The following is an 8,386-nucleotide window of genomic DNA, read 5'->3' as shown; positions in this document are numbered from 1 at the left end:
CTGAAGTTGCATCATTAGCTCCTTCATCTCCGTTGGTGCTAGTCTGTAAGGTGCTTTCTCTATTAGCGTCGTTCCTGGTAACAAGTCGATACGAAATTCTACTTTCCGATCGGGCGGTAATCCAGGAAGATCTTCAGGAAATACTTCTGGATAATCACACACGACAGGAATGCTCTGCATCTCCTTTTTCTCCTTCTTAGCATCGATCACAAATGCCAAATATGATGTGGATCCTTTGGCCAAGCACTTTCTGGCTTTCATTAGAGAAATGATCCCAGAACTTACTCTGCGCTTGTTTCCATACACCATAAATGGCTCTTTCCCTGGCGGGTTTACCTTGGCTATCTTCTTTCTGCACAATATCTCAACGTCATTGGCGGTAAGCCAATCCATTCCTAACACGATGTCGAAACCGTTAAGTTCTATAGGCAATAATTCCTCGTGGAACTTATTCCCATTCAAGTCAATTAAGATATTTTTCATACTATGGCTAACAGGTACAAACTTGCCATTAGCAACTTGTACTAATAAAGCATTATCTAGTCTATCAACAGGCAAACCTATTTTTCTACCAAATTCATGCGAAAAAAGGAGTAATTGGCTCTAGAATCAGATAAAATTTGGGCAGGCAATTTGTTTTCAAGAAAGGTACCTGAAGCGACATCGGTTTCATCTTTAGCAGCTTCCAGTGTCATCTGGAATGCTCTCGCCTTTGGCTTTGGCAGGATGTTGGGTTTTGCTGCCTCCTTCTTCTTTGTACAATCTCTTGAGATGTGCCCTTCCTCACCACAACCATAACAAACTTTGTTGGTGAGGGTGCATTAGTTGGCATAATGCCCCAGCTTTCCACATTTGAAGCATGTGACCACTTCCCCGTCACATTTCCCATGATGATTCTTCTTACACTTGTCACACCATTTCGACTCTCCCTTTCTCCACTTCCTCTCAAACCAGATTTCGAGAATTTACTTTTCTTGTTGGACCCTGAAGATCCATCGATTTTCCTCTTTTCACCAACCTCTGACCTTTCCAGACCTTTTTCCCTGATCTGGGTCTCAACATTCCTAGCAGCCCAGATGGCAGCTTTCAATGTGGTTGCTTGCTTAACCATTGGACCATACTCCACTGGTAGTCTGTGGGTAAACTTGTTGACCTTAGAGAGTTATGTTGGTACCAAATATGGGATAAACGTCATCTTTTCTGTGAAACTAGCAGCGTATTCAGTCACGCTCAATTTCCCCTTCTTCAAATTCTGAAACTAATTACTAATTTCCAGAAGGTCCTGCTTGGAGCAGTATTGCAGTTTTAGTTGTTCCACAAAGTCTTCCCAAGACATTTTGCTTGCTTCTCCCTTGGGCATAGAGTCATCTAACAGCTTCCACCAACTCAACACGCCAGATTTTAGCAGAGGGATCGCAAGAGCGGTCTTCTGCCTGTTGCTGCACTTGCAACTTTCAAACATCTTCTGCCTGTTGCTTCCAGATAGACATGGTGGTTTGGATGCCATGAAATCCTTGTACTTGCACCCACAACCATCATTACCTCTATTTAGGTTGTTCTGCCTAACTATTGGTGGGTCGGCTTGACCGATAACCCCACTAAAATTCCCTCCTTCCGACAATCCTCCATTTACTTCGGGCTCTTCCATGTGAATTGACAGTTCTTCACGATTCTGTTGAAGCAGACGCCTTGTTTCTCCCATTTGGCGATCCAACACAGTTTGAATCATCAATTGTACCCCAACCATTGTTATTGGCTCAGGTGCTGCTGCTATTATAGGCACTCACTCATTCGCTGGTGGTTGATTCCTGTTTTCATCATCATTTCCAACGCCACTTCTTGTTCTCACCATTTTTGATCTATACACCGAATAAGGTGAAATTAGATCCTATTTCACGATAAGATTTCAATTCATCCTTATTACTCCAAACGATTACATGTTAGTTCTAATATCCTATACATACGCTTAGAATCCTAAACACATCAACCTTCACATCCGGTTTGGCAACAAACCGTAGATCCGAACAAATAATATCATATATGGAAACATATCACATTTAGCACATAAAAGCATTTTAGGCTACTTGCTAAAATATACTAATGCTCGTGTCTAAAATTCAACAGACACTCAACTCAAATTTCCACTTAACATTCTAAGTTTAAGTCTAGAAATCCTATAAATTCCTAGTTTGCTTAAACTAATGCTCTTATACCAACTGTGACATCCCCAAAATCTCGACTAGAAAAGACCGATTTCATTTATGCTTTTTAAACATTTTCAGAGTAAATGCTTTTGATTTTAAAAGAGATGTGGAATTTGTTCCCAAAAACAAAACATGATAAAATAGATTTTTATCAAAACATTTCATTAAGAAGTAAAATTTCATTTCATAATAAAAAATCGGGATGTCATGTTCCGATACAGACCATAAAGCATAAACGATAACATTACAAGTCATTCAATAAATATATACATATACAGACTTGTAAACAAAATAACTTGATGATTCATCCATCTTATGCCCTTGCGCCACTTCCTGTAATACAAATAAACTGAGTGGGTCAGGCTTGGGGGCCTGGTGAACATATAGGGTTTTCAACCCACAATAAATAATTATATTTAATTTCAACAATCAACAATCACCCGATTACCCATTCCCGGTATCCTCACTTTACGTCCCTAAAAACAACATCTATTATAAGGAACCTAATTTAGGATTTTCATCAGGACGGACATTACTGCAGAGGGGATTCCTCAACAATAAGTGTCCTAAAGGCAACCATGTGGGGGATAGAGTACACCGGTAAACACATCGTTCACAACACCTACAGGTTATGAGTCTGCTAGCGTTCCACAGGACTGTCTAGAATAGTCCATGGTCGTCATCCATACTCTGTTGAATGACTAGAATAACACCAACAATGAGGCCTCTCATCAATTTATTTCATTGCACACCAATTGTCTACCCATATTGTACCCAACATATTAATAGATAAAAATATACATGTTTTATACATAATTTTTTTTAAAAGAAAAACTGTATAACATGCTCTTTCAATACTCCATCCAAATAGCAAGTAATACGTAAACACATAACAAGAAATTTCAAGGAGAGTCATATAAGTCTATGTGTTAGAAGGTAATAATAATACCATCACACAACCCGTATTCTTAAATACATTCGATGATTACTTGTATAATATAGTGTATTGAAAGGGACTATACACTCACTTGATCAGAAGATGATCGGGCAGGACTACAACTTGTAGAAGTAGTATTCTTCCGTAGATCTGGAATATCTTTACAAAAACCGGGCTCCTCGCGGGTAGGGCTTCGGCTTGGAAATCTCACTTCTCGGGATTCTCATGGCTGGTCTCGAGTTCTATTTATAAGTTGATGGGTCTGGGATTACGCTGAGCGTAATTTCCATGTACGCTGGGCGTAATTTGGTTACACTGGGCGTACTTCAACGTCACTGCATGCCTCATTTGGTGGCACTCGAGTATTGGTCAGGCAACTTGCACTCCTCTAAGTACGCTGGGCGTACTCAAATTACGCTCGGCGTAATTTGACTCGACAAACATCTAAATTGCGTAACTTTCCCGTACAAGCTCCATTTTCGGTGTTCTTTATATCCACGCGTAGGTTAGACCATGCTCTACAACTTTCATTTAGACTCCGTCAGCTAATTTTGATGTTATTTTTATTATTTATTTTTAGTAGGCCAGGACAGAAAAACTTCGTTAGAAATTCATAACTTCTTCGTCTGACATCCGTTTTCGTCTCTCTTTCTACCCATGCACTACTAACAACGAGATCTTTGATTTTCGTTTGGAATGTTTCGGCTAAAACTTGCTCAATCTTAATTCGAACTTTTAGGTTGTCTATTACTAAGCTGAAACTTTGAAAAATCATAACTTCCTCATACGAAGTCCGATTTAGGCGTTCTTTTTATGCACGCTCTCGGTTCAACATTATCTACGTCTTTTGTGTTGATCACTAAGGATAAATATCACTCCTTCGTAAGTTCACTATTTACGTCACGCTGTGCCACACCGATTTTGTCGTGAAACTTCAACAGGTCATAACTTGTTCGTTATAACTCAGATTTCAGCATACTTTATATTTTCCGAAACCTTGTCTCAACCACTACATTTTCGTGCATCAATATCGGGCATATCTCACACTTAAATTTTGATGCTTATTTTATTCTTAATTCATTAAATTATAATAATTAAGAAAATAAACACATAATTCACATAATTCACAAATAATACATTCTTATTATTTCAAATTGGGTTACAAGGGTTAAACCTAGAATATTACATTGCTAAAAATGGCAAGCCCAGAAACACAGGCGTTACAACGTCCTCCTCTCCAAAACGTTTCCGCCTTCGGTTTCGGGGTGTGACAACATGCAACCCTAAATAGTTTGGATCTATGTTTTCTCTAATTATACATTCATTTTCATTTTTTCCAAAGCATTCTCCCTAGCTTGCATACAATTGAAGCTATACAATGTAAACTTAGTTTGTATGCTTACCTCTTGAGTAGGGTAGAGTTCTTGACCTTTGAAAGCTTGAGCACCCTAACTGTGATGCCTCTAATGGTTCATAAACACCAAATGCAAGAGGAGGCTCGAGAGAATAGGTTACTTAGCAAAAAAATCAACTTCACTCTCTTAGAATGAATGTGGTTGCTGATTTTAGCACTAGAGGTGAGTATTTATAATGTGGCAAATGCTAGGGTTACACTTTGTAAACCCTAATGACCTTTCATATACTTAGGCTCCATGGGTTAACCTTCATGGACTATCCATGGACTATCTGAATGGTTTAGCCCATCCTAAATAACTATGGATAATTATCCCACATTAAAAGAATGATTGATTTACACAATCAATCCTCACATATTCAGTTAGTCTCTTTTGATCACATAATTAATTCCAAACTAATTCTTGACCAGTACTAATTAAATAATATGATTTATCATTTAATATATTATACTTATAATATATTAGTAAATAAAAAATAACCTTATTCTCAAAAGTCAATCCTATCAAATTGCATTGATGAAGGCAACCCAAAAGAACCATGCTACAATTGGGTCAAGTACATCCCAGTTATAGTTATGGGCTTAGACACGAAATCCAACATATATAAGAGAATAATTCTACCTTATGAAACTAGGATATGGTGAGAATTTGACTCGATATACTCTTATTGGACTTTGGAGCTTCAATCATAAAGGAGGATGAAAAATAGTTATCCTTCAAGCTCTACATGGCTGTAAATGTTTTTGAATGTATGAGGAAGATTAGTCTTCCATCAGAAGCTAAAATGTTTATAAATGTCAAAAATGGTCATTCTACACTTAGCTTGCTTCTTTTGACCACCATTTAACATGGAAATAACTAGAAACTCTCTACTTTCTATAATTAAACCTTCTTGATCTATCTTATGACATTTGAAGTCCTACTTGATCTATTGGTGCAAGTCTAAACATTCACAAACTGGAAACTTTGGTTTTTCTTGCATAATTTCTTTAATCTGATTCTACTAAACCTCTATCTAATTTCTTATCATCATATTCATAATTATATATATATATATATATATATATATATATATATATATATATATATATATATATATATATATATATATCAAATAAAAGGTTAATGGATTGACAAAGATTGCAGCATTTGAGAACAAAATTTAAAATGATATCACAAAAACAAAGAGATCGATATAAATAGAATCGTATATGATAAATCATAATATATTCACAAGAATGAGAAATCGGTAAGCCCAAATAACTCGCATAATTTCCTAGAACACCAAAAATTCTTAGAGACTGGGTAACAAATTATTCATTTGAATTGTACCTTATGGATGTCCTAGAAAGTCGTACTAAAGAAAACAACATGTAGAAGAGTCTTGTAAAAAATAACGGTAAAAAGTATTCTAATGCGTTCTTTATTGACCTATAACTCTGTTGGATAATGTGTCTAAGTCCATAACTATATTTGGTACCTATTTGACCCGACCCGGCATGGTCCATTTGGGTTGCACTTCACCGGAACAATTTGTATGGATACTTTTTTGAGAAGAGTATGTTTATGATTTATTAATATATAAGTTATAATCTATTAATATGAAATCATATTATTTAATTAGTATTGATCAAGAATTAATTTGGAATCAATTTAATGATCAAAAGAGACTAGTTAAATATGGATTCTAATAGTATGGGCCAATTGATTATTTAGGATGGGCTAACCTTACTTGGAAGTCCATGGATAGTCCATGGAGATTTTGACCCATGGATCCTAGGTATGTGAAAGGTCATGGGTATTAGGGTTTACATGGATGTAAACCCAATCCTCCATACTATATAAAGAGGTCCAACGCTCTAAAAATCAGCACTAGTGTGTGAGATAACGAAGGATAGCCGATTTCTAAGAGTGCATCATATTCTCTAAAGTTTTCCAAGTTGTTGTGGTGATTTGTGATTCCACTTTAGGCATTCACATTATTGGTATTAGGCTCTCAAAGCTCCAAGCAATCAACTACAAGAAGAGGTATGTATTTCTCTCTAGTTTTATTTGTACAAGTACCTATCATTACATCCTAGATAGGACAATGTTTTGGAAATCAATTTTTCATGTATAATAGAGAAAACATACTTCCAAAGAATCTAGGGTTGTATGTGCACCTTAAGGTTGTTAGGATGCTCAAAACCCTTCAGTGGTATCAAAGCCTATGCTTGTTTTCTAATATATTGTTGCTTATATGTGATTTTGCAAAGATGAACTTGCTATCTGACTGCTCATCTCGGCGAGTCCATGAACATACTCGATGAGTTGATGCTTTTAGCCTTGGACTCGGTGAGTTTGGACCTACACTCAGTGAGTTTGATGAGCAGAGAACAAGATGTTCGAGTTTTTTTCGCCAGAATTGGGTTAGGATCATTACATATAATTCTTTTTAGTCATTTGAACTGTTTTTTATGATTTGGTAATGTTTATCCTAATCTAATTACAAGGTAATTGTTATAATTTCAAGAATTAGTTAATATGATTATGCTTAAATGTCTTGAAGATTGATGGTAGGAATTGCTTTGCTCTATGAGTTTGAATATGATCATGTGTTTTGATGGAGTCCAAAATTTATCCTCAAGTTATGGATTACCAAAAGTCTTTTATTTAAAAGAGTAGTTAAGAACTCATAGGTTATAGAAATTAAGAGTCTTCATTTTTAATAGGCCATTAAACACCCAAGTTATGAAATTGAAAAGTTTTGAAGAGTTTCAAAACTTTCCCTCAAGTTTTGGAATTTGTAAAGTCTCACACACTAGTACTTTTATTCCAATCCCAAGAATTTTAAAAGTTTAAAATTTAACCCTTATACTATTATAATATTGAAAGTTTAATAATTATATATATATATATATATATATATATATATATATATATATGTATAAGATAAGTCAGTCTTACCGTTAGTAGGCCTCATTCACGAAGTCGGTCTATAGGTGGGGTATAAGGTTGTTGCCTATAAAATGGCAGCTTAATGGGTGTCCACTTTCACCCACCGCTTCCTTGACTGGTGGAGGGTCGTTAGCCGAACGGGTAGGATAGAACACTAATTCTCATTAAGTATAATAATTACTATAAAGTAACTAAATGTTTTATAAATTCTCAATCTTAGATATTTTAGGAAAATGTGAATTTGGTGCTAGCCCATAAAATTACACTTTGTACCTTACCAAGTCGTTAGTGGAGCGTGTGTGGTTAACTAGCACACAAAGATGGACTAGTAAGAGTGGCAAAGGGTAGCTTAATGTTTATCATAGATTGGTGGAGTGCATGTGGGTAACCGAAAAATCGATTAGGTGACAAAATTAAGACTACCAAGTTAATTTGCATGGTTACTCACGCCTTGTTTTGTGATCCTCGGCATCTCAGTCACAAACTTGAAGAGCACAATCGAGATTTAAACATGCCATTGAAAAGTTTAATGAATCTCAAAAGAATATAAGAACTTTAATTCATTTAAAACTTAATAATCTATTTCGTTTTTCATGGTGGAAATTGGTAAATCATCATTTACCTACATTCAAATATTTTGTGGCTTGGATTATGGCATCCCTCTTCCAAGTTATAATTGTGTTGGGTCCTAGCCTTAATATTTCATTTGGGTGTCTTATTAAGGACTCTTTATTTAATCTAATATTGTCTTTTCTTCTTTGTCAAATGTCTTCTAACAATGCTTCTGGCTCAAACCCTTCAAGCTCCTTCTCTCTCATGAACCTTTATGGGAGAGTCATTTTTTATGGAACTAATTTCAATGACTAAATTACGAACATCAGAATGGTCACTCA

This window comes from Lactuca saligna, chromosome 9 (genome assembly GCF_052625555.1).
Source record: "Lactuca saligna cultivar CGN05327 chromosome 9, ASM5262555v1, whole genome shotgun sequence".
Taxonomy (NCBI): domain Eukaryota; kingdom Viridiplantae; phylum Streptophyta; class Magnoliopsida; order Asterales; family Asteraceae; genus Lactuca; species Lactuca saligna.
This window is presented reverse-complemented; position numbering follows the sequence as displayed.